We start from the raw sequence: 26027 nt of genomic DNA, 5'->3' as shown, positions 1-26027 counted from the left end.
ATGGGGGTGAGATCCAGCAAGTTTTTGAGCCAGTTGATCGCAGCTCAAGGAGTGAAAAGATTGAAAGGCCCTCGTTTGATGACACCAAAAGGTTATGTGCCTGTTTGTGTTGGTGTAGATGGTGATACAAAGCGTTATATGGTTCATACGACGTTGCTTCGTCATACAGAGTTCTTGGAGATGCTTCATAGATCAGCTGAGGAATTTGGTTTCTACAATGACGGTGTTTTGAGGATTCCATACGAAGCCAAGGATTTTGAGAAGCACTGGATGATCAAAAGATCCAATCCAAGATTTACAAGGTTGAAACAGTTCAATTAGCCTATTAGATTGCTTGATGAAATTATTCAGAAAAATGCTTTTATAAATTAGTTATATGTTCATTGCTAGTTCATGTTAGCTGGCCATTAATTATATGATGGTGTCAAATTGCACTGTACTCTTCTGGCTTGTGAAATGAAATTTATGTTCATTCTTTCTTATTTGTGTAAGGATTATTTGTATATGTTATTTGTGTTTATAAATTAATAGCTGTCAATGTTAAGATGATGGAAGCCTATTTTATTTTTATGCATAAATATTTTTACAGTGGAGATGTATAATATACAAAATAATACTTGCATCCCAACAATGCAATGTCACCACTTATAAATAACGTATTTTTATGGTATAAATTTTATAATAGGAGCAGTTCAATTTTTTAATATTCATTTGAAGTTCATCCCTAAGAAAAAAATAAAAATTATTCTAATCAAAGAACATTTAGTCATCCAAATATATCCAATAAATAGACAGTTCATCAAAAATATATGCCTTGATACTCAAACCGTCAAATTGTTCCATACATGTGGATGCATAATGATATCCGATTCAAATGTTTTTTTTGAAGGAATGATCTTCAAATAAAGATTAAAAAAAAATAAACAGTTTACCCTTTGTTTTTTTCGCTTAGTGAGTTTATTTTTCAGTTTGCATGAACACCGTACAAGGTAAATTATATTAACACCTCTTGAAGTTTGTTGAGCTTTCAAAAACTCCCTTTTGGTTTGAAATATTACACTACCACTCTTAGAGATTTTAATTCATTTTTACGTCACCCCTAAAAAGACACATTTATCCTTATATAGAGATGCAATAGGTGTAACTATGCCCCATACCACAAAGGTGGAAAATGTTGATTGATCCAACAAACAAGTCTAGAAGAAGAAGATTTAGGGTATATAGAGAACAAAAACCTACATATGCATGTTGTGCGAGCAATCAAGAAGAGTTGTATGTCAAACGTAGTGTTCATAGAAATCTCAAAGCAACCATTGTTTTTACGGAGAAAGCGACAAAGAGAGGGACGAACAATATTAAACTGAAAAAGTGACTTATTGCAAGGCTTTATGTGTAACTGTATTAGACAACTAATACTTAAGCCTAACTAACAATATATAGCTAACTAACTTATAACGAAAAAAATAAAACAATAGCTAACTAATCTATGACTGACCTTACACTGCCACGTCAATAACTAATGTGGGCACAATGCATTATTGTAGTCATCCAATAGTATCCAGTATTCACGAGCTCTCTTATGTTCTTTTTTTTTTTTTTTAAAGTACGTACGTTATTGATTCCATATATCGTTATTCCATATATCCATTTGCATAATGAGCATCTCTAAAAGAGAAGTAAAAAAGTTTACATCAGTAATAACAGTAAAAAGATAGAATTAGTGTACCTCAACCAAAAATGCCAATTCTTCTGTAGTATCATATGAATTTACAGCAAAAGTAGTTACCGTCAAATTTGACAACAACTTCAAATCTATTTTTAGTGATTAATAAACGTTTATTTTTAACATTTTTCTTATTACTTTTTGTCCTAAAAATGCATATTACAATTATGAAAAGTAAATAATGTAATAAATAATTGTTTAAATTTGCTATATTTGGTGGAGAACAAAATTTAAAACATGATCAAACTGACACATATTAATATTTGTCTCTTGCGGTGGATATTAACAAATCATAGCTACCTTAGCTCATATATTAATACTTGTCAGTTATCACTTAAGATTTGTCTCAACTCATTTTCCTTTTAGTACACAAATAAGGCTCCTTCTTGTACTTGGTCTTGGTGAATATGTGAAAGGCAGTTTGTGTCGTGGGCTTCCTCTTCCAGGGTTGTGAATTTTTTGAACCAATAGGTCTGCCATACTTCAGGAATGAACAAATTATTGGATAGCTTCCAGTGTACTAGGTTATGCGGCCAACCGTCCTTTAAGGGCAGTTTGTCCTTCAAATGCGATGTTTCGACATACACGTAGTACATTATCCTTGAAACTGCTTTTACTGCTGGTAGATATAATCTCGTCATTTTCGCTAGACCATTAAAAGCATCAACCATGCTTTGAGCAACACTTTGTAGATCTAAAATGCGTTGCACATTAGTTTCATATTGGAGGGGATCTAGATGATACATAGTAGGGTTAATCCATAATAATTCGCGACATTCTTTAGGAATATTAACGTTCTTATCTCCCTTTAATGACAAGAAGACTGCCTCATCGAAGTGACAATCCGCAAAATGTGTGGTAAAAATATTGCCTGTCAAAGGCTCTAACTAGTAAATAATTGGAGGCGACTCATAACCGACATAAATTCCTATTCTTCTCTGAGAACCCATTTGGTACGTAGTGACAACGAAATTAGCACGTAAACTGCGCAACCAAATACACGTACATGCAAGATGTTAGGCTTGTACCAGTAACGAACTGTAACGGTGAATAGGGTTGAGTGGTGATGGGTCTCAAGTGAACCAACATAGCTACGTGTAGAATTGCACAACCCCAAGCAAATTTTGGAAGCTAGGTATGCACAATTGATAACGCTTTATGAACACTTCTGCTAGGCCATTTTGGGTGTGAACACGAGGTATCAAATGTTCAACTTTAATCCCAACTAATATGCAATAATTGTTGAAAGTTTGCAACATAAACTCTTCAACATTATCCAGTCAAATCGATTTAATTGAATAGTGAGGATGGTGAGCCTTCAGCTTAATAATTTGTGCTAGAAGTTTCACAAATACAGCACTGCGTGTAGACAATGGGGAAACATGTGACTAACATGTCAATGCATCAACCAACACCACAAAGTAACAAAATGATCCACAGGTTGGTTGGTAGGCCCACAAATGTCCCCTTCAATCCACTTAAGAAAGGTTGGAGGTCCTTTCAAACTTTGTTGAAAGATGGATGGTGATAAACTTACCCCAAGCACAAGCTTTGCAAGAGCGCAACCAAGAATGATGTGTGCTTACTTTGGGTAAGCAAATTCCTATGTGTTACCTTGAGGATACGGCTAGGGATGACAATTTAATCTGTCAAACCCGATCCCCACAGGTAACCGACCCGAACAGTTCGGTTTCGGGGATCAAATTTCAGGTTTTTTATGATTATGGATTACCGTTGGGTAAATTGTTAGGTTTCGGGTTCAGTTATGATTATAGAGGTATTTGCTCTGAACCTATACCCGAACCCGCCCCGTTTTCATTCTTTAATGAAAAAATATAAATATTTATTTTTTTATTTTTTTTATGAAAGAATGAAATCCCTATTTTTTTTTTTTCTCCATCAACTTTAATACTCCATCAATTGAGGGATTCTAGGAGACTCCAAAGGTCTTGAGCGTGCAGACTTCAAAGGTCTCTAACTTTATTCCAAAAAATTTAATGTTTTCAATCAATCATGGAATCTGGAAGAACTCAAAGGTCAGAAAAGATGGTTCGATACTTCATTTTTGGGAAGAAAAACCTATTTATTTTCTCTTACAAATTAGCAGCAGCAAATATTACTTCAAGCCTTCAACCTTTTGCGAATCTCCAAGTTTCTGAATCCATCAATAGGTATGTTTTCTTCAAATTATTGAGGTTGAAATATCATTGTTTTCTTCCTTCTCTTCTTTGGAGTTGAAATATCATTGTCTTCATCAACAAGCATGCATCTACCTATACCTTAACTGAACCAAAAAAAAAAAAAACCATTGAAACTCTATTAGACAAGAGTCCATAGTGCAATATGCTTAGTCATTATCTTAGAATATTACCTTTGTAATCTCTCACTTATAGACTCTTGATCATAATGTAATATAAAACCTTGTATACGTCTATGAATGAAGCAAGCAATTTCAACAATATATCTACCTATTAAACTTTCTCTTTCTCACGCTTATAGTTTTCTACAAATTCCTTTTGCGTTGGCTAAAAGCATTGATTGATAATGTATTCTAAAATGCGTGCTCTTGTTTTGAACTTGCAGTTAGCAATTTGGGAATCATTTCATCGAATCCACTGGTGTATTCGATTGTGTTGGAGTTTTTGCTCCTGCTAGTTATTCTGTTGCTTTTGTAACATCCCACATCGCCCAGGGGAGTGGATCATGTAAGCCTTATATGTATATTCTCACATCTACCTAGCACAAGGCCTTCTAGGAGCTCACTAGCTTCGGGTTCCGTAGGAACTCTAAAGTTAAGTGAGTTCGTGCGAGAGCATTCCCAGGATGGGTGACCCATTAGGAAGTTCTCATGTGAGTTCCTAAAAACAAAAACCGTGAGGGCGTGGTCGAGGCCCAAAGCTGACAATATCGTGCTACGATGGAGTCAAGCCCAAGATCTGGTAGAGGCCCAAGCCGGGATGTGACAATTTGGTATCAGAGCCAATCCTTGACCGAAAGTGTGTCGACGAGGACGTCGCCTTAAGGGGGTTGGATTGTAACATCTCACATCGCCCAGGGGAGTAGATCCTATAAGCCTTATATGTATATTCCCATCTCTATCTATCACGAGGCCTTTTGGGAGCTCACTGGCTTCGGGTTCCGTAAGAACTTCGAAATTAAGCGAGTTTGCATGAGAGCATTCCCAGGATGGGTGACCCACTGAGAAGTTCTCGTGTGAGTTCCCAGAAACAAAACCGTGAGGGCGTGGTTGGGGCCCAAAGCAGACAATATCGTGTTACGGTGGAGTCGAGCTTGGGATCTGGCGGGGGGCCGGGCCGAGATGTGACAACTTTGTATAGGCATATTTACGCCATGTGATCAAGCCAACCATTGTACTTCTTTTGGTTTTCTTGCTTGGATCAGGTAATCTGAAAGTCATGGCATTCCTAATATTTGCGTACTTGTTAAGGTATCTGAACACTTGTGTACTTGTTTAATTATTTGGTTCTTTCTTGTTTAATTAATTAGTTTGTTGTTAATTTTTATTCTTTTAATTTTGTTTGCAATAATCCACTATGACTAACTGGAAATTTCGTTCTCAACAATTTGATCTGATTGATTCTAATCAAGAATCTCAACCAAATCTAATCGTTTAGATCTAAGAAATACCATATCACACTAGTCAGCCCCAAAATATACCAACTCTGAATGTCCTCGATACTCAAGATTTAGAAGGTGAGGGTGCGGAAAATGCTGAGGAAAAGGTTGAGGAACTTGGATGTGAATGTAATTCATCGAATCTACGAAGTGAGGTATGGAAACATTTCACCAGACAAGTTATTGATGGAAAAATGATGGCAATATGCATGGACTGTAAAAAGAAACTTGGTGGAGCAACCGTAAACGACACCAGCCATTTTCCAAATCATTTAAAGGTATATGTGTATCGGAAACAAAAAAGATTGAAGCAAACATTGACACAAAATACAGGAGATGGAAAAGTAGAGCTCTATGCATTTGATCAAGAAACAATAAGGAGAGAGCTTGCTATGATGATAATATTACATGAGTACCATCTTTCCATAGTGGAGCATTTTGGATTCCGAAGGTTCATGAGTATTGTTCAACCGTTGTTCAAGTTGGTGTCAAGAAACACAATCAAGAGTGATATTTTTAAAATTTTTGATTATGAGTTGTCCAAAACAATGCAATTGTTGGACAAGATAAAGGCAGAGTTGCTATAACTATTGATATGTGGACTGCAAATAACCAAAAAAGGGGATACATGGTGATTACAACACATTTTATTGATGATTTTTGGTTGTTGCAGAGCCGAATTATAAGGTTTTATTTATTTATTATTATCTTGTTCATTTAACTTCTAATTTTAGGATTGTTTAGAGACAAAAAAAAGAAACTTAAACTTTTAATTCCGAAAATATAAAACCATAAATTATAGGTAGATATAGTACAAAGTATCTAATACAAAAATAAGTCTGAAGAAAAAAATATTTCATATCTTTTGCATCATCCTTGCCCAAGGTACCAACACCTAATCTAAAACAACTAAACAACCTAGCCAATTTATTAAGATGATGATCATTGCTGTACCATATTTCAGAGGGGTTCCCATGTCAAGATTGGTAGTTTCATAAGGTGTTTTTGAAGCCTTTGTGTGATTGTGAGTCTGAAAGGTAGATGACATTAAACTTGATTGGATTCTTTTTAGTAATTATTTTTCTTGTAATATTTTCTTCATGTTTATCTATGTACCTTGTCCCCATACTGCTGAGACACTTACAAATGCTTTGATGGGTTGCTTGCTAGATTGGCACCTTGATCGTAAGCTTTCTACATTAACTGTTGATAATTGTACTACGAATGATTCCATGATCGAAAAAATACTTGAAAAGCTTTCTACTAGTTCACTTTTGCTAGCTGGAAGATTTTTTCATATGCGTTGTTGTGCGCATATATTAAATTTGATTGTTAAGGATGGCTTGGAAGTGATTGGTAGCGGTGTTGAGAGAATTCATGATAGTGTTGCTTATTGGTCAACAACACAAAAGAGAGGAAAAGTTTGAAGAGGCAGCACGTCAATTGAAAATTCCAAGCACAAAGAAGTTGGTGCTTGATTTGTAAGACTCGGTGGAATTCCACGTTTTTGATGATTCAAACTGCCTTGATCTACAAGGATGTTTTTTATCGTTTAAAACAACGAGAATCACAATATAAGTGTTTGTCGAAGGAGAAAGATTGGTTGATGGGAAAAGAGACTTGTGAGAAGTTGAAATTGTTTTATAATATCTCAAAGTTGTTCTCTGGAACTAAATACCCCACTGCCAATCTTTATTTTCCAAAAATATGTGAGATTAGAATTTCATTGTCACGATGACCAACTCTCCATATGATGAAATAAAACATATGGCAGTGAACATGATTGAGAAGTTTGATAAGTATTGGAGTGTAATTAATGAAGTAATGGCTATAGCTATTGTTTTGGATCCCAGATTTAAGATGAAGTTGATTGAGTATATTTTTTTTTTCCTATCATCCATGGAAGAAGTGCTTCAAGTGAAATTGAGAAAATTCACAACATTTGTTATGAGTTGGTGAAATAGTAAGGGTCCAATCTCAACTCCAACATGAGGTCTCAAACATCATTTGCTTCTTCATCACACTTGAATTTGTTTGAATTTGAAGATATTGATCCTTTAATGGACAATTATGATCGTTTTGTGCCTAGTATGACGACCACAGATAATGTGAAGTCAGAACTTAATCACTATTTGGATGAAACTGTTTTGCCTAGAACATCTAACTTAGACATTTTGTGTTGGTGGAAATCAAATGTGACTAAGTGGAAATCAAATGTGACTAAGTATCCAATCTTGAGCTCTTTGGCCAAAGATATTTTGGCTATTCCAATGTCTAAAATTGCTTCTGAGTCAACTTTTAGTATTGTTGGGAGCTTTGTAAGTCCCCACCATAATAGACTTCATCCGAAGATGTTAGAAGCCTTAATATGTGCTCAAGATTGATTATGGAATGAAACTAAAGGTACTCAAATTCTTAATATTATATGCATTGTATTATATTTTTTGCTCTTATTTACTAAATCTACTTTATTAATATACTTTCAATTTACAAATTAATGTAAGTTTGCTCTTTTATAAACAACTTATTCTTCTGATGAACATACTAGCTGCTGCTCAAACTTTGAGGATATGGATGTGAATGAGGTAAGTATTAGTAATCATGCATATTATATTTTTGTTACTAAATAGTTACATACATTGGCTTATTTTCATAGTTATATACACCGAATTGTACATAAGTTGAATATGCATATTAAATTTTTGTAACTGAATATTTTTTTAAATGCTTATTTCTTTTTCATTGAAGGGGTTATGTGAAGATGGTCGTGAGGGAGGAACTGGAACATCATGAATTATGGCTGCTTGTTTTGTGGACACAAGAAAAATATTAGTTGTTATTAAGTTATTTGGGCAAGGCATTAGGTGGAGCATTTTGGATTTTTTGGCTACTGAACTTCTTGTTTTAGCTAGAGTATATTGAATTATGATCAACTTTTCCAGAACATCTAAGTATTGTTGTTATGCTTTTAAGATTTCAATTTGAAAGTGGTTGATGTTTTGGATATGATCCTTATAGTGTCCATTTTGTTTGTTTAAGAATCACTGTTTAATCAATTAAATTTTAGTAATTGTGTTGTAAAACTTGCTTAATTTTTCATAAGAATGAAATATCATTTCATAATGGGAAAAACGTTGATCCGATACCCAACAGGTTCGGTTACAGGGAATACCCTCTTGGGTTTTTTACGGTTTCGGGTACGGGGAAAACAAACGGGTTTGGTAAAGGGGATGGCACATCTGAACCCAATATGTCCCGTTGCCATCCCTAGATACGGCGCATCATTGTAGTTCGGCCAAAGCATGTTTTCCAATGCAAGCCCACTCAAAGCTCTGGCCACGTGAGGGGCCTCAAAGGCATGAATGGTTGTGACATACAACGCATTTGAAATGGGCTCTATCTTCTCGTGAATACGCTTCTGGCCATATTCACATAAAGTGATACAAAGGCATTCATCTCCATTTTCTTTAGTGGTTTCAGCGTGATAATTATTTACCAAAGTATCTTTAAAGCTCAACAACGCTCTCCTAGAACAAGGTGAGTAAAGTGCCTCTTTAATGGTTAATTCAATGCCAATGGACAACATTATATGGGCAGTACTATACCCCTCAATCAGGTTAGATAGGCCTGAAAGGGTTGTCAAAGGCGAATTTCTAGATATAAAGTTAGTAAAATAGTGACATTGTCGCAAGATGGTGTACGTGGTTGCACTATCTTCCAGACAACCAATTTCCCAACAAGACATACCCATAAATAAATTAATTGAATTGGTCACATGTATAAGAAAAATTTCAAATTCCATTCATTCAATTAATCATCTGAGAAATAACATCCATAAAGTAATTATCCAAACAATTTAAACAAAACACAAACAAATAATCCAAAATACATAGAAAATTGTTAAAATGAAGGGGGTTCGGCCACTAAGGGAACTCGACCACATGTTAGATTATGCATAAAAGTTCTAATCTTCCATCAGTGATGATGCCTGTTGAAAATAAAAAATCTCCACAGCGGTATCTTCGGAATTATCCACTTGAATAAAGTTCGTCTCTATGACTTTATGACGTGAATGATAATCAGCAACAACGTCAGCGAGAGCTCGGAAAACTTGGGACCAATGGTCCTTGGAACCACATCGGTAACATATGTCCGCTTCTATGGTGGTAGATGCTTTGCCTTTATTCTTGAAGTTGAAAGCCATGAGAGTCAAGGAATCGCACTTCGGGGCAGAATTTCCTCTATTGGGATAACTTCAACTTTGTCGACCTTGGACCTGTGACTTGCGGTTGGAACCCTTCCCACTACCTCAACGCTTCTTGCGTCCATTTGGGCTCGAGATATGTTGGCATATGCTTCAGGCACATCGCTTGAGCTAATAGGTTTATCTTAATGATTCTTCATCAAAAGTTGTTTTTGCTTCTTAACATGTAGCTTTCTAAAACTTAGCTAAGGCGACCGCCCAAGCGCTCGATAACGGCCCACTGTCACGATTATACCAAAGTTGTTCAATCAGTCGGCTAGATTATTAGTCGTTGCCTAGACAGCCACTGGGAAGGCTAGCGGCTTCAGGTGGTTCTGTAACTTAAAGAAAAAATTTTAAAAATAATATCTCTGCAAAGGTTATGCATTTTCGCCGTCTCGCTACGTTTTTGACGTGTCATTGCGTCTTGTCCCCTTTCTACGAGCATAGAAACGGAGTCAGCATAAGTAATTTGACGAAAGTGATAGAGAGAGACAGAGATATCGCTCTGTAAAATTGCAATTTGCAAAGAAGAAGAATGAGATGACCAAGAGCTTTTGTAAAATTCCAATTTGCAACGAAGAAGAATGAGTCAACGCAGAGATTATGTGTTGGTAAGGGTTAGAGTTAGGGATTCTAAGTGGCTGATATTTCTTTTAGAATTAGAGAATTAATTATATTATTTATTTTATATGAAAACAAGGCCTAATCCTTTTTCAAATGAAAAATAGGGCCACCCAACAATGATTAAAACATGTAGACTTAGGAAAAATGTTACAAAACCAAGAAAAAGAACTTTAAAATTGAACATATTTACTCATATTTTATATAATATATAAAAAATAAATTAACCTATATGTCATTTTATTTTTCAATTTATGTATCTCAATACAATTATGTATTTCTTAAGTATAAATAGGCACTTATTTATACGATTGTACTTCAACCCGCTTCGTCTGCCTAGGCGCTAAGCCCCAGCCTACCGTCCGACTGACGCCTAGCGTCTTGTAAAACCTTGTTAGCAAGTAGTAAGATAGAGATCAAATTGGAAAACTTCATAAATTTTTGTGCTTCATATTGTTGATGCAGGATAATATTGGTGCCATGAAAAGTTAATAGATCTTCTCTAGGAGATCATATTCAATCAAGTGCTCTTTATAGAACTTGGAAAGTGATCGGATTGGACAAAACTTTAGAACTGTATTCATTTATAGATTTAAAGTCTTGGAAGCATAAATATTGCGAGTCCTATCTTGCTTCAGGCATGAAGATATCTTTCTTTTGTTTTTTTTTATCAAAACACTTTTCTAGAACGAGCCATAAAGCTCTTGGATCTTCCTCAACGAGCTACTCGGTCTGTAGTACGTCATGCATATGTTTTCAAATGAATATCATAGCGGTGGCTTTGTCAGCTTCGCCAGCCAATTATCCATCTCAACTTCAATGGTAGGCCCAAGATTCTTTGTAATGAGGTGGAATCTCACGTCTTGAACACACTTCTAGTAGTTTCTTCCGGATACTTCTAGAGCAGTAAAGTCAAGTTTGTTAAGATTCAACATGCTACTGAGGGAGCAAGATCACGATCAATACTAGGGGTAAAAAAACGTCTATAGTCAAAATTAGAACATTCGAGTTCTGTAGCAATGTTTGGTTTACATGAGCATGAAAAACTTCAGGTTTTTCATGGTACTATATTGGAAACTTCAAGTTCGAATTAAAAATTATGAACCTCGGGTTCATAATACATACAAACAAACGCATATATACAAAGGAAATAAATGTATAGAGCAATTTCAAACAAATTAAATTAAAATAAGTGGCTTAACAGAATCCAAACCCAAATATCAGGTTAAGAAAAGAAAAGTGAAAGACAGATCCTGATAAATAGTGGGCTTCGGGTTTCATATAGGCTAAAGCTTATTTTTTTTTCCCTCTCTCTCTCGGATTGGACTGGGGTCCATAGGGAGAAAATTAAGTGAGCTGAAAAAAAAAAAAAAGAAAAAAAAAAAAAAGAGAGACAGGAGTCGTTTTGGTCTGCAAATAGATCTGGCCCAAATTGGAAAGGAAAGGTCTCAGGGCCAAGCAGTGGGTTAGGCTGTGACGTAGGCTGAGCGCTAACAAACGGAGGTTGGGGCGAGCATGGGTTGGTCAGAACCTACAAAACATCGACGGATAAGGATCTCGACGTCGGGGAGGTCCAACAACTCAGATATTCAAATTTGAATCTTGAGGGATCCGACAAGATTTAGACTAGAATCTCGTTGGTTGTCGTCAAAGACGACCAGTTTCACCGAGGGAAGGCGGCTGCCAGTCGTCGGGGGCGAGGGATCATTAGCCTCCGCCAGGCAACGGCCTAATGAGTTTGAGAAGACGACGTGAACTGTCATCGTTTGGAAGGCCCTTGTGTTGAGCTTATGAGAGCTCGGCTCCACGGTTCGCTCAGAGCAATGATCGGCACGGCTCACGGTTTCAGGCGATGGCCTAGACAACTTGGCTCGACTTGGCACAAGCTCATGGCTTTCGGCCGTGAGCCTAGCACACTTTTTACTTTTTTTTCTTCCTTTTCTTTTCTTGTTCACACTGTACAATTCACCACAATTATAACAGTAATAATTGCAAACAATACTTTGGGTAGAATATATAATTCTGCAATAAATAAATAAAAGACTTCATGTTCAATGGTGAATGTTTAATGCAATTAGACTAAAAAAATATCAACAATTAAGATAGTGTTTAGAAGAACTTGGATTGCAATGCTAGATCATGTGAACTGGTTTGTAACAGAATTTTCTTAACGTAATGTTAAAAACGTACTGATAATGTGTTGTGGCCTATTTCCTCTGAAGGGTGCGGCAAAGAAAGAGAAAGAGAATTGATGAATTTCTGGGATGTGTATTTCCTATTGTATGTGCCAAAAGTGAACAATAAGAAGAAAGAAACTTGCTCGATGCAAATCTTAATAGGAAAAAATCACTAGCATAAAAAGTAAACCAAAACTATCAAGGATTTACACAATCACATATGTGTTAGAATTTATATCACAACAAAAACAATATTAAATGTTTTTACTACGAACTGAGGTTTGATAGACTTCACTTGTTAAGAGTCGTTAAAAAAAATTGTGTGTGAGGCAGACATATAATTCAAAATCGGAGCTCAAACGTTCAAACTAACTATTATTACTTTATGAACATAATGAAGGTGCGCATTAACGTGTTGCAATTGCCAGCAGTGCCCACCCTTCCTCTCGTGGGTAATAAAGATCCAAAAAATCTTGTGAATTATAATAAGCTAAGTGTGTCTCCAAAGATGAACGTGCTTATGGAAATTATAAAAGATTTTGAGTCATGTTCTTCAGAAGAAAACATACTAATTGATCGTTGAAGATTTGGAGGGTCTAATTTATCATGTGGTGCAGACAATATATGTCAGATCGAACACTGCTCATCAATTTAACAGAATGGGAAACTGAAACGTGGGAATATGCTGTTTAAGAACTGCTTTGTGTTTAGCAGACACAATATGAGATTAATTGATCAATATCTAGCACACCATGAGATCAAGGTGTTAGCTCAATTGCATGATCGATTCTCTCATTAAAGTGCACAATATCACGCTAACTTAATACACTTCATTCTTTATCTACCGTTACCAAAGTAAAATTCTATGTAGGAAAGAAAAAAGTGACTGATAAACCGTAGGATTAGTACAGCTCACCACCAATATTATCAGTATCGTTTTCAACTTAATCATATATTATTTGGTGTGGAGTTTTATCACAAATAGCCTCCAACAATTGACCACCTATTAATTACTAGATGTATGGTTTTGTCACAAAAGGTCTTAGTGATATTAGAAGTGAATCTCGCACTTACAAGCTATTATTATTTTGGTATTTCTCTTAAATGAGACTTTATTCTACAACATGCCCCTCATTAGTGACTCCACACAGGGTCATAGGGGAAACCAAATCTCCCAATTCATTATATTGGAGCTATCGCACAGATCTATTTGTGAGTTTGATAAATATTCAATCACTAGAGTCGGTGCCTGTCATCATTGGACCGGATATGACCCGATGACAGGACGTCATTTTGGTAGCCCAGAGAGCCATAGTCTGCTAGTGGCATGAAAGTCAATTACCATAGGGCAAACTATGTCTATTTCCCTTCGGTAATTTTGTGGTCTACTCACGATGTCAAGGATAAAACTGTCATATTAAGCATATTGTCCAAATGCTTCCGCATCTACTTGTGTTTAAATAGAAAATAACAGGTACTTCCATTGTGACTGCGACTTCCTATTGGGAAATTTTTTAAAATGTCATACGAACTTGTTCATATTTTTCAATTTGTCATATCAACTTTACAAAATCATTAATCTTGTCATCTCACACTAACTCCGTTAAGTTTTCCATCCAATATAAGTAATGTGCCTCGCACATAACTTGTATTTAGGGTTATTTAGGTAATTTTAACATCTTTTCACAGGTTTTTTTGCTTTTCTTTAGTACAAACACTTAAATTTTTTACTTTTCATTAGCCATGCATGTACAACTCCATTTGTGGCACAAAACGTCAATATGTTTCTCATTTATAGAGCCCGTATGAAATTATGCCTTTGTGACATGCTAAAATGCAAACTCTCACTTGTGTATCATTACATATTTTGAATAACTAGAAGACAGTGCATTGCGTGATCATTTCATTGCTATAATATCAAATATAATGTTTCATTGCCTAAGAAACCCTATAATCTTTTGTCAAAGGGAAGTAAGGTATTATAACGACCGAAATAACCCTAAACACAAGTCATGTGCGAGGCACATGACTTATTAAATGGAAAACTTAATAAAATTGGAGAAAGATGACAAATTATAATTTAAAAAAAATTAGTATAACAAATTACTTAAAATTTTAGCTTATATAATAAATTGAAAAATACATATAAGTATACATGGCATTTTAAAAATAAAAAAAATCATCCTATTTCATCGTTTTGCCTCACCACTGGTACCTCTGTTGTCCTGACATATTTTTGTGTGCGTTATACTACCAGCTTTTCGTACCAACAAATCTCCGCGCGCAAGATTGTCATTCATGCGCGGAAACCATGAACGGTAAAGAAAGTCTCTGATGATCACTCTCGTATGGGCCTTTGCACTAGGATGAAATTGTTCAACAGTTCAACTTGTACCAAACTCCTTTCAATACACTATCAGATTCCATATTATTTTGGATATAGAAGTATAAAAATACTAAGGTTTGCTAGTATACTCACCCTCATGCTCATGCTCATGCAAACGCTGCAATGGATAATCATACGTATGACTGATACCAGCCAAGGTTTTTAAATTACCACTACAAAAAATAAGTACAATCTTCTAAATCTATAGTTGTTGATATAATTACTCCATTAACATGTACGATTGTCAAGCATCGCAAAACGAAATTTTTAACAACCCAACTTCAGACTCTTTCTTTCTATCCTATTCAACTCTTTAGCCGTAGTTATTTAAGTTGTATCGTGAGATTGAAGAGATCAAATTCCTCACGCAACACAAGAAACAAAGATATGAAGTAGGTAAATAGAAGTGAGAATCATTCGATCGCGCTTTTAAATTCATTTTTCAACTAAAGCAATGCCGTTATTTTTCACCATAGTTCAAATGACGCTTTTTAGAAGATTAATGACATATAATTTAAACTTTGACAGTTTCATAGGTTGACAATTACAATGTCCGCTAATGGAGTGGCTAAAAGATAGGTACAAAAAAAGTGAGCTGGAGAAAGGACAAACAAAAAAACCACAATAAAGTTTGATCGGGTACATTAATTGTTTGTTTGTGGTCCAATATGGTGCACAAAGGGCGCCATAACAAGGGACAAGGCAAAAGGGCCAATATTCCAAACCACTTAGTTTTGTTCCATTCTTGTCTTCTCTTTTCAGTATGCTGGGTTAGGTGGAGCTAATCCAGTTGAATTGAACCTAAAATCTCTTATTTACAAGCGAAGAAAAATATCACTAGACCATACGTACTAAGTGATGGTTGTTGCTATTGTTACAATTGTGTGAGTTTGATTAAGGGTTGGTTCAGTTTTTTGCCAAAAATGAAAAACCAAACTGAAATTACCGTTCGGTTTGGTTTTCTTTCTTTTTTTATTTCAATTTGATTCAGTTTTTTTGGCTTGGTTCAATTTTAGTTTATTGGTTTTTTTTTTTTAAATAATTGAAAATTGGATGCCGTTGCTGGCATCATATCATAGGACTTGGATTGTAACATCCCGTCCCGGGATTTTTAAAACGTACATTGAAATTACAATTTTACCCTAATTTGTTTGTGTACGTTAAGTGTTGTGTAGTGTGGTGTTGTAGGACCACACACACACTCACACATCACCCTCACTTTCCCCGGGATTCCCTCCCTCATTCCCTCACTCTGTCTCTTCTCTCTCTCAGTCTCTCTCTCTCCCCGAGCTCCATTTCCTCTTCTTCTTCATACAAACACACGGACTACACACAAACCCAATCAAATCTTCACCAAACAAGAAACCAATTCTACCATTGAACTCGTGAGGTTGTGAGGAGCACAACCATACCAATTCCAGGTAAGAAATCTAACGTTTTCACGTCGTTTCGAAGCGGTCCGAATTATGCACTGTTCATGCAAACCTAATCTAGCTTGTTTTAGGAGATTCTAAGCTTGTAGTTGGGTTTGTGAGGTTCCCAGGAGCCTCGGAGTGGTTCGTTGGTTGAATTTGGACGTTGGGAAGGCTAGGTTCGAAGTTGGCCGAACTTGAATCGTTGTTGCAGGTATGATCGTGTGATTTTTAGGCCTTAAAACTAGTCTAACGTTGTTCTACTAGTCCTAAGCTTCATTTTGGTATAAAGAACGTGAAATTTGGTTGAAAAACGAAGGAGAAAACAAAGTTAGAAATTTACCCAGTTTCCGGCGCCGTCGCCGGCGTCGGAGTCTCGCCGGAGAAGACAGGGGAATATTCCGTTAAGTCTAACGGAATATTCCTAACGGCAGTGACGGAATCCGGTTAGATTTGACGGAATATTCCATCAGTTAACGGAATATTCCTGACGGCGTCTGTTGACACCGTCAGTGTGCCTGGCACGTGGTCGCGCGTGGGGGGCGCGTAGGTCCGTGCCTTGGCCGGCGCGTGGGGGCGCGTGCGTAGTCCAAAAATTTTTCTAAAAATTTGGGTGTGATCCTGAGGTTGTGTAGATCACGTTGGTATATTCATTTGTCCAATTTGAGCAATGTATGAGAAGTTTTTACGAGAAGTTGCTTAGGTGCTTTTAAATTAATGTTTTCGTAACTTTGTCGCGTATAGGTGATTCGTTCTCCGAGGACGAGCGTACACACTCGAGGCAGGGGGGCTACGACCCTTCTAATTATCAGTGAGTGGGCTTTTGTTTTCCGTATATACCTATATACATATTAATTCCCAGAAATTAAATAGAAAAGGTTATATGTTTTATGCCATGCATCGTTTGAATATTGTTTACGCATCATCGCACGTATTAGTAGTGGCATACATATATATATAAATGCGTATTTGGTGCTGTGGACGCACAGGTAAGTGCCAGGTAAGCGGTATTCATGTGGTTATGCATTCCTGTTTATTATGCAATGGTAGTTTGAGAGGTTTAGAGAGCTCATAATCTGCACCCCCGGTGTTAGTGCTCCCGCCCAGGGCCAGGGCACAGCCTTCACGTGTATGTTCACCAGCACCGCATGCTCGCCTTGGATCCAAGATAGGTGCAAGCCTGTCGTACAGACCACAATAGGTGGTTCCGACTTGTAGGTGACCCGCGATTTATCGCACAGCTTCACGTGATCGTAGCACTAGAGCATACATATATATATTACACCCAGCCTGTCGTACAGACCACGTTAGGTGGTTCCGACTCGTGTGCAGATTCAGTTATTGAGTTGAGAGTGGAGCTCTAGATTCAGCCGTACAGGTCACGTTAGGTGACTCCCGGCTGTCAGATTATATATTATTGATGTGAATTACGCTTGAGTATTCATATTTGATTATGAGATTATGTTGTGGCATATTATGGAGCATGAATGGCATATGTGAAGCATGATTGACATATCTATACATACGTATATATGTTCATTTTCTGGGAAGTATACAGGTTTTACGGCGAGGGGTTATAATGTATTTTGCTAAAGAGTTTTCAAAGAACTTTGTTTTTGCCCACTCACGCTTTTGTTTTTGCGCCCCTCCAGGTTCTAGTGGTCTAGCAAGTTCGGTGGTTTATCCCAGAGGCGTCCCGGCATTTCTGACAGACATTCACCATTGTAGGGTCACCTTCGGGTGTAATTATGTCGTATCTTTTCCTTTGGACTGTTGTAGACTTGCTCTGAATTGTGTCTCACATACACTAGTACTTTGTATGCTATTAGGTTTTTAATTATTCGTACTTTTATATTACTATATCATTAGCTTCCGCACGCGCACATGGTTACGTCACCTTCGTGTGACGGCCAGCATGCCCTGATCTCGGTCGGGGTGTGTCATGGATTGTCTGCCCTCCTCATCTCATACCCTTCTCATCCCCTCCTATTATGATTATGTGCTTAATTCCAAAGATATTCTAATTTATCTTGAATTAGGGTTTCCTTTCTTAGAAGACAAGTAATATCTTCAATGGGCTTAAGCCTAGCCTGTTGGAAGAAGGCTATCGAACTACACTTCATGCACTACGAGCATCCGATCATTCTTGCCATCCGAGGTGCCATTTGTCATGATCCCTGTAAATCATGGTCCCACCCACCATTTAGGTCATAGGATAAAAGTAAAATGACAATGTTTAGATGGGTGTAAGCAAAACAATGTCGTTGTAAGGATTATTTGGTTCGGTTTTCGAACCACTGAAAGTGGTACCAAACCAACAAATTTCGGTTTGGTTTTTCGAATTTAGTTATTTTTTGGGTTTCGATTTGGTTTTTTTATTTATTTAGGTTCGGTTCGGTTTGATTTTTTTTAACACTTTAATTTTTATTCTTTTAGAATATTATATGATGTTGTTCTCGGCACTCTAAAATTTTTTATTGTGTACTCCAAACTTTTTAAAATCAACCCCAAACAAACATTGTAATATCCAAAAATAACACTTAAAAAGTACTTTGACAAAAAAAAAAAAAAAAGTGTTGTTATGTCACTCCACAAGTCTAATTATGCATTTCTTATAAATGCATATTTTTCTAAATATAGAAAACTTGAGGTGCATAATAAAAATCTTTTAGTGCCAATAACAGCAAAAACAAAAACAAACGAAAAAAAAAAAAAAAAAACCAAAGGCATAAAAGAAGTATTCAAAGTCATTGTCAATGTATTAATTGCCAATATTGCACAATTATCTGACTGTCACTATGAGATTTGACTACTTTGATTATAATAAATGAGAAACTATAGTGTAGAGTCATCCGATGAAATGCAAAACATAAAGGAGTGTCTTATCCACGTATCATATTTTACTTTTTACGCACCTTTGATAATTTATGTTCTTTGATCTTCTTCAATTCATCTGATCTGACAGTTGAAAATTAAAAAAGTGTATGAGAAGTAAAATAAGATATGTGGATATCACACTCTAACATAAATTGCATTGGCAACATACATATCACACAGGCGACTTCAATTTTTTGTCCATTCATTAAGGCACAATTGCAACTTTGCCACTCAATTATAAGAGAATAGATAGAATCGAATTTAAGTAATTCATTTGATCTCCTTACTTCGAATTATTTTAAGAAAGTCCCCATTTGATTCTTTTGAAGGGCATACATTTCTTCTTCCATTGTTCAAGTTACTTTGTACAAAAATTTACATAAAGTTACTTTAGATCGGCTAAATCCTACGTTAGGTCGACTGAATTAATCAATTGACCAATACGTCCCAAAACGTTAGAAATGGTATATCCTCTCCTCCAATTGCTTGTAGTTCTCCTGTTTTCTCCATCGAAGTTTATTTCGGACCAAAAAAAAGAAAGGAAAAAAAAAGAATCAGATCTTAAAAGTTCTGTCTGCGGGACTGACAATCCTCATTACATTTTTACCAATCCTCGCCTATCCTATACCCTACCCTGTGCCTATCGATATCTTCAGAGATATTGCCGCATAGGCCATTAGGCCTCACAAGCATCAAAATTGCAGCAGATTTGACTATGCCCCCATTGCAGCAGATTTTACGATCTGCTATACACGCGATTTACATGTTTTAAATGTATTTATACGTGTGAATTGAAACAAAAAAAAAATCAAATATTTGAAATAAATGAATAATTTTATATCATGCAAGTAAAAACTCCTCAGAAACCAATCAAAGCAACTAATTCGCATAATAAAATTGGTCTTTCAATTTCCATCTACGTTCTATTGAATTTACATTAATAATAGAGAAAATAATATTTAATAAACAACTGATTTAATCACATTATTGCTAGTATATTATGAGACGAAACCTATCCCCTCACCCTTAGTGTAGATAATATTGTTTGTTCAAAAAAGAAAAACAATTATTTGATAACTAATTTAATCACATATAATGCGTGTGCGAAAAATATTTTTTATAACAGGCATTACACACCTCTTAAGATGTTTTGAACGTGTTTAGAAATAGAAAAAAATAATATTTAATAAACAACTAATTGAATCACATTATTACTAACCAATTGTAAGGTACTAACCAAAAAAATTGTACAAAAAGAATTCATTATTAAAAAACACTGTTAAAATAATGAAAATTCCCCTGTATTATTTGGTGCATTATTTTTTATTGCTTTTGAGATTTTTTGTTTTGGAGGCATTTCTGGCCAAAAAATTTTGGCAAAGATTGTGACCTCAAAAAGGATTGTTAGGTTTATATATAAAGATAAAAACCATGGGCTTGCCTCATTGACATAAAACTAATTACAAATAAATAAAGCATATTGACCAGATCCAAAATCAAAATTGTCTCTTGACAATGTTGACATATTCCTCGTTGTTAAACGTTGTATTGATCTCAACTTCATTTTTTGAAACTTAAAAATTAAAATGAAATAGTTATTAAATTAACGAGACCTTAAGTTTTCATTTGTTTTATAATTTAAATTCTTACTTTTTAATGATATAACGTGAAATTAGTAATTTACTCCCTAAAAAACGAAAGACATGTGAAAGTACCCCCATAAAATTCAACATAGAATGACAAAGTGAACTTCTCAATGACCATTTTCATGATAATCTATTTTTATGAGAAAGATTACCTAATTGCAATAACCTGTTCTTTTCTATGACCATTTGTTGATGCTGGTTGGTCCTTATTTTTGGGTGGCTATAACAATCTGTGTTTAGTCGTATTATTGTAGGACAAGAGTTGTCTGCCCTTTTACTTTTGCTGTCCTTTCGTGCCTTCTTATTTATGTGGTCATGGTTAAATCACGTCAACATTTTATATTACTATTCATTTTTGTTTTATTATCTTTATAAAAAAATAATATAAAATGTTAACGTGACTTAACCATAATCACATAAAACAAGAGGGCAATGGAAATGAGAGGGCAGACAATCCTTGTCCATTATTGTAACCTCTCATTTGTGTTGGAGAATACAGTTACTTCGGCTCCTTCTTCCTTTTGGGAGTGAGCTGCCTTGGTGTACGGGCTGGTTTGATATTGTTGTGCTTTAAAAAAAAACTGTTTCTGCTGTGCTGTGAGAATAAGCAGCTGTGAAATAAAGCAGCAGAGTGTTTGGTAAACTTTTTTGTAAAAGTGCTTTTGAAAAAAAAAAAAAGCAGTATTATAGTGTTTGGTAAACTTTTATGTAAAACAGATGTGATAAAACGCCAGTTTTTCAAAGCTGGGTTTTGCAGCTTCTTGTTTTTTGCTTTTTTTCACCCAAAACTGTGAAAAAAAGCTGAAGCTAAATGTTTACCAAACACAAAAACAGCTCCTAGCTTTTTTTGATACCAACTTTTTTCAGAATCACCTTAGTACCAAACCAGGCCTACGTATCTGCTTTGCCCGTGGAATGAAATTTCATTGACCAAAAAAAAAAAACCTTTCCACTGGGCGTCGTCACAGCCGTTCTTCTCTTTGAAGAAAAGTTCCAGAAGATACCGCAGCATTACTCGTCATGCCAGTTTAAAAATTTTTAGTTAATAAAAACAGAAATCGAGTTAATTTATAGTAGAAGTAAAGGAAACAGAAAAAAACTTTGCAAACCTTCAACTAGGGATACCATTCGAGGCATGTCAGCTACACAGCGCATTGTGTCACATTAGATTCGAAACGAAAAGCTGTACAAAATTAATCCTCATCAAGCACATCACCATTGGGGCTGGTTCTTTCATCGTATACTCTTTGTCCCCAAAAATGGTGAACCCCCTCGTGATCAGAACAATTGTTATTGGTCAGTAATTCTAATTGGCATTTGGTTTTACTTTCTATTTTATTTTATTTTTTTCCCATTTTTCTTTAATTCTAGCTTTCTACCATCTGGTTTTCTTGCTTTTTTTCTAATGCTTGCGGGTTCTAATACACTACTAGTTATCATCAAATTTCAAAAGAGTACTCACGATGCATGCATGTGCATGGAGGAGAAAGTCTTATGAATGGACTACCGTATGCGACCACCATTCACACAATAGTCCCTCACAATAGGTGAAATTTTTTATTTGTGGGATCTACGTCCTGTGAAAGGTTTTCGCATGAGAACATTTTTCCATTCAAATCCAGATATGTTGCCTCAAAATTATTGTCTTTTTATTGTCCCCTCTCTAGTTATTGTTTGACAAACATGTTCTTCACCTTACTAGAGACTCATTTATGCATGGGGCAAACTAAAGTTTTGCAATTCAAAATAAGTACATAAATACAGCTATTTGAATTGTTAATGAGATATATACATCTAGCTAACTTATATATTTTTTTATATTGGGCTCAGCTCAAAATTTAGCATTCTAGTGAGAATCTTATTAATAGTACTCTCTCTCTCTCTCTCTCTCTCTCTCTCTCTTATGTGAACGTACTTAATGATCAATGGAAATATTGCAGCCCAACATTTCTAAAAATCATCAAGCAAAAATCAGTCGCGCGGGGGGGCGGGGAGGGGAAGAATTCAAGCCGGATCCTTATGCTTTGTGGTCCTTCTATGGCTGCCCAATTGTCCATCCCGACAGCCTTCTTGTCCTCACAATCAATGGCACTGGATTCGTCATCGAATTAATCTATTTGCTATCTTCTTAACACTCTTCTGGGAATAAACGCGTAAGATTACCATAAAACAATAAAGGCAGGGTCATCATTTTTTTTTTTTACAAATTAATTTGCTTAATCATGTATCATTGCGCATTTCAGTGTCTTGATTATTCATCCAACTCTTTTTTTCAGCGAAGCATTATCATTGCTCCTCTAGTTGAAGCTACCTTGTTTGCTATTGTGGTTTTCGTTACTTTACGTTTCTTCGAGTTTCCTCAAGGACGATCTAGGATAATTGGGATCTTATGTATTGTCTTCAACATCATTATGTATGCCACACCCCTGACAGTCATGGTACGTACGGATAATAATTTTCATGAATTATGCTACGTTTGAATGTCTTAGACAATGTTTGGATGATCAAAATATTTACATTTTTTTTCTATTCTTTGGTTGGCAGAAAATGGTGATCAAGACAAGGAGCGTCAAGTACATGCCGTTTTCCCTCTCACTCGCCAACTTCTGCAATGGCATTGTCTGGTCCATCTATGCATTCCTTAAATTTGATCAATATATTGTGGTAATTAATTAATATTCTAAACAAGAAGTTTTCAATTTATCCTAGGAGTTTTAAGGAGCTAAAAAAGACTTATTTTGATTATTGTAATTAATTAACCTTTTATTTATTTATAATAATTTCTTAGTTTCCAAATGTTTTGGGATCGCTTTCCGGCGCGGTGCAGCTCATCTTGTATGCAACCTACTATAAGACCACTAATTGGGATGAGGATGATGAAAAGCCAAAATCTGAAGTTCAAATCTCTAATGTTTAGAGAGAGAGTGGTCTCCTGTAATCTCAAACTCTTGATCAATGTAATCACGTTCAATTTGGACATTTTATATGTACATCTTCGCATGCATGCAGTTAATAGTTCGGTCAAAAACAAAAATGAATATTTTATGAGGAGAAGATTGTTTACAACCATCTTCAATCTATATATGACGTATACGTAATATTACTAATTATAAAACATTATATGACTCTCTAGTTTTTCTCATGAAGTGAAGAAAACTAAACCCTTTATAAAGAGAACACAGTCCATATTTACAAGGTCCGACGACCAGTTACCATCTTGATAAAAGGTAGTACACAACTTAATTAGTCGTAAACATCTTTATTTTGCATTAAGTAGAAAATAGCAGTAAACCCTAGGAAGCAACAAAGAAGAAACAGATGAACAGCTCTGCAATATTGATTGACGTTTGATAGAGATGACTCGTATTAAATAATGCTTTTGTACTGACAATTCCAAGATCATTAAAAGGTTGTTGCATAATTGTACAAGGGATTATCCACCCTTCTACTTTCGGTGTCTTTTCGTGCTATTTTATTTTGTGTGATCACAGTTAGGTCACGTGGTTTAATTTGACAATATTTTATATTGTTTTTTTTAAAGATAATAAGACAAAAATAAATAGTAATATAAAATATTAATATGACTTAATCGTGACCATACAAACAAAAAAACACGAAAAAACATCTAAGATGAGAGGGCAGACAATCCTTGTCCTGCATAATTTCCCTCGGAATGCCTCTTTACGGTCGGTCCCTTGTGCATACTTCCTCTAAACTTAGTAATGCATTTGACATGCATGCCCTTTTGGTTTCATTTTATTTAAGAAAATAGTAGATCGAATTGTTATTGTAATTATGAAATAGTAGATCGAATTGTTATTGTAATTATGAAATAGTAGATCGAATTGTTATTGTAATTATCAATCTGTATTCTATAATTCTATTTAGGCCAAATTTAATGCTTCAAGTGTTTTATTCATTAGATTTTAATTTTATATTTGTTTAAATCTTTTGTTTTCAATCTTAGTAATTTATTTTCATATTATTTAATGCTACATAAAAAAATTTCAAAATCCGGTCCATTCTGCTTATTCATGAAGGGTGGGTGCGATCCACATGGTATAGCAACGGTTCGGCTTGAGAACATAAATGCCATATCCATTCCCATAAGCACAAAATTTAATCATATACATAACGAAAATTAACCATCAGGGAACATCGATAACAATACCATTGGGTAACGGTTTCTCTATCAGTTAAATGTATATTCATCTTCGTCAATGCAATAAAATTATTCGTTCAACTAACATATTACAATTTAATCAATACTAATTCCATCTTTAAACATTCACATTCAAATCATTAAAATAAAAACATAACAATATTCTCGAGAAGTGTTCACAATAAACCAAAGACGATACCAAATAAGGCAAATTAGTCCCATGAAAAAAGGAAAGGGATGACAAAAGCAGATACAACAACCATTATGGGAGAAAGACAAAATAAATTATCAAATAATTTCAATACTTGTAAATATACATATATATTATATAATATTATATTCAGGAGGGATTTGGGGACGAATACTAATAAGGACTGCTATATACATATCTGAAACCGTAACAAAAGAATACACACGATTTTTCTCCATATTTGAAAAATACTCGAATTTTCATCTCCAATTTCGCCCATTAGGCCGATAATCCATGGTTATCGGGTTGAACATGTTGAATTATCATCCTTACTATCCACACACCTCTTTTTACTTCACACACACTCCATGTTTATTTTTGTCCTTTGATTATCTTCAATTTTTGGACGACTAAAAATTAAGAAGTGTATAGAAAGTGAAAAAGAATGAGCGTCTATTTCCATGATGGTAACCTGGCATTCGTGTCGTGTTTTCCGTGTTTGTGTTGTTTTCGTGACATACCCGATATCTTAACGGGTCATGTTGTATAACACCCGTTAAAGTAAACGAGTAATATGACCCGATCCAAAATCGACCTGTTAATATTATAGGTAATATATCCCGACCCATTACCTATTAAAAAAAATATTTTAAATCAATAAATAATGAAAATGAAAAACATAATTTGACCAAAAAAAAAATGTAAAACATAATATTAAATTAATATATACATACTATATTGTCACATAAATATTATTCACAACATAAAATAAGTATTCGTCTTTAAAGTAGAGAATTGTTATTAACATTCCAAAAATCTTATTCTACACTCCTCACAAATCTATTTTTCGTTCTAATTATAGAAAGTTTGGAGTGCCAAATGAAATTTTAGAATGATATAAACAACTCTCTTAAAGTATTACATACTCCAAAACAAGAGCCTAATATAAAA

At 35.2% G+C, this 26027-nt stretch overlaps 1 pseudogene; it reads left to right on the top strand.

The window, feature by feature from the left end:
- On the top strand, nucleotides 1-23641 carry LOC137709071 (bidirectional sugar transporter SWEET5-like; annotated as a pseudogene).
- Nucleotides 23642-26027: the final 2386 nt, after the last annotated feature.

This window comes from Pyrus communis, chromosome 11 (genome assembly GCF_963583255.1).
Source record: "Pyrus communis chromosome 11, drPyrComm1.1, whole genome shotgun sequence".
NCBI lineage: Eukaryota > Viridiplantae > Streptophyta > Magnoliopsida > Rosales > Rosaceae > Pyrus > Pyrus communis.
The sequence above is the reverse complement of the archived record's forward strand: the minus strand, read 5'-3'. Positions and strand labels throughout refer to the sequence as shown.